The following is a 2,360-nucleotide window of genomic DNA, read 5'->3' as shown; positions in this document are numbered from 1 at the left end:
TCTAAATTTTACATACATATATGAGATATATATTTGTATGTTAAATCTAAAAATTATTTTCATGATTTAAAACTTACTTTCATATAAAAAAATTTGATATGAAATTTGATTTTTAAATCTGAAATTTATGTTGGTATATGAAAATTTTGATAATGAGAAAATCAAAAATTAGGTCATGTAATAGGATTGCATCTAGGATTTTTGATTTGAACCATATGGGTCTAATTCGATTAAGTAATTGATCAAACTGAGTCAAGTATTGATGTGGCTTAGATCAATTAAATTAAATGATCATGCAATTATTGTTGATCAAATTGATTGAGTCCTATATGTAGAATCGATTAACTTAAGGACCTAATTTGGTTCGTTAGTTTGAGCCCGATTCGTTTGAGCTAATCTGTTTGGATCAATTGACCTATTGGTGTCTAAAGCAAGTAATTAAGATATAGTTATTTAATTAGTTTCGTTCACTTAACTGATCAATTTATTGATGTCTAAGGAAAGCAATGGGAGGATCCTCACTAATCTCCACTTACCTGATCAATTTGGAAGATTGGATCTTGAACAAGGTTACTTAGTGGTTTGGTTTAGCCCATGCTAATTAGATTAGTCATATGATGATTGATTAGATGAGACCTAAACTTAAACCTCTCCTCAAATATTAAGTTCATAGATCTTCTATTGTTGTAGATGTGCGGGCATGCTACTGACATTGATTGTTCTCAGCTGGTCACAGTAGTTCAGTTGCATTGAAAACACGCAACCACTCTATTAGCAAAGAGTTGCTCTAGGGTAAGGATGGGATTGGGCCCAATAACTGTTAGATGAGAGATCCAATGATGGCCTTGCACCTACTTGTGAACGTGGATCGGACTTAACTAAAAAGTGTGGGCAATAACTGTTAAGTGAGCCCACATGACTTAGAGATCAAATCGCCGTAACATGCTTAGAGAAGCATGTGGACAAAGAGTTGCCTACGCATCGGTATACATATTACTAATAACTGTTAGGTGAGGTGCATGACATCAATGGGACCACAGCACCCACTAAAAATCTTTTGTCGCATTAAGGTTTTTGTTTTCCATTCGGAGAGTGGAGGGATCCGATAAATTAGTGGGAGTCATTCTTTACATCTTAAAGTTCTTAGAAGCAAATATAATATTAAGTATAAAAGTCTAACTTGAATCTCTACTCTCGCAGTTAAACAATGTCAGCCTCAAATCCTCTAGCCCACATCTTTAAAACTAATCATTTGATCGAAACTAATTACAAAGACTGGCTCAGAAATCTCAGGATTGTCCTGACCTCAGAAAAATTAAGTCATATACTCAATCAGAAACCCATAGTATTATCAAACCATCCTACTGCCAAGCAAAAAGTTACTTTTGAAAAGTGGATGGATGAAGACAGTCGGATCAAGTGCTATGTGCTGGCATCAATGTCAAACAAGTTGCAAAGCCAGCATGAGTATATGCCCACTGACAGGACTATGATCACTCACCTGTAAGAGTTACATGGTGAGCAGAGCCGTACAGCATACTTCGAAGTATCCAAAAGACTCTTCAATTTGAAGATGCGTGAAGGACGGTCTGTCCATAAGTACTATATGACAGTGATCAAAGATATTGAGGAGCTTGAGAAGCTCGGGCTAGAAATGCAAAAGAAATTGCAGATGGATATGATCCTTCAATACCTTATGAGTTCATATAGTCAATTTATTATAAATTTTCATATGAACAAACTCGATTACACTATTCCTGAACTGATCAACATGTTGGTCACTACGGAGGGAATCTTGAAGAGTTCAAGGAGTACTGTTCTCGCTATGGAGCGGACTTCTTCCAAGAAAAAGTCTATTGAGAAGAAGAAGATAAAATTTGCTAAGAAGCAGAAGAAAGAGAACGAACCAAAGAAGGAAGTTCCTAAGAAGACCGAAGCAAAGAAAAAGTGTTTCCATTGTGACGTTGAAGGCCATTGGAAAAGGAACTGTCCACTTTACCTGGAGAGCCTAAAGATCAAAAAGGGTGATAAACCTTCGAAAGGTATGCTCGTAATTGAATCTAACCTTAAGATTTTTTCTACTTCGAGTTGGATATTGGACTCTGATTTGAGTGCTCATATATGTACTTCAATACAGGGTCTAATAGAAAGTAAGATGTTAAGAAAAGGTGATATGATCCTTCGGATCAGCAATGGAGTAAAAGTTATTGCAGAGGTCATTGGTACTTATCCTTTTCAATTACTGTCTGATTTTAGATTAGATTTGAAAGACTGTTATTATGTTCCTGTAGCTAGTCGAAATTTGATTTCTGTGTTTGTGCTAGCACAAGAAGATTTTGAAATTAGTTTCAATAAAGATT

This window comes from Elaeis guineensis, chromosome 1 (assembly GCF_000442705.2).
Source record: "Elaeis guineensis isolate ETL-2024a chromosome 1, EG11, whole genome shotgun sequence".
Lineage (NCBI taxonomy): Eukaryota > Viridiplantae > Streptophyta > Magnoliopsida > Arecales > Arecaceae > Elaeis > Elaeis guineensis.
This window is presented reverse-complemented; position numbering follows the sequence as displayed.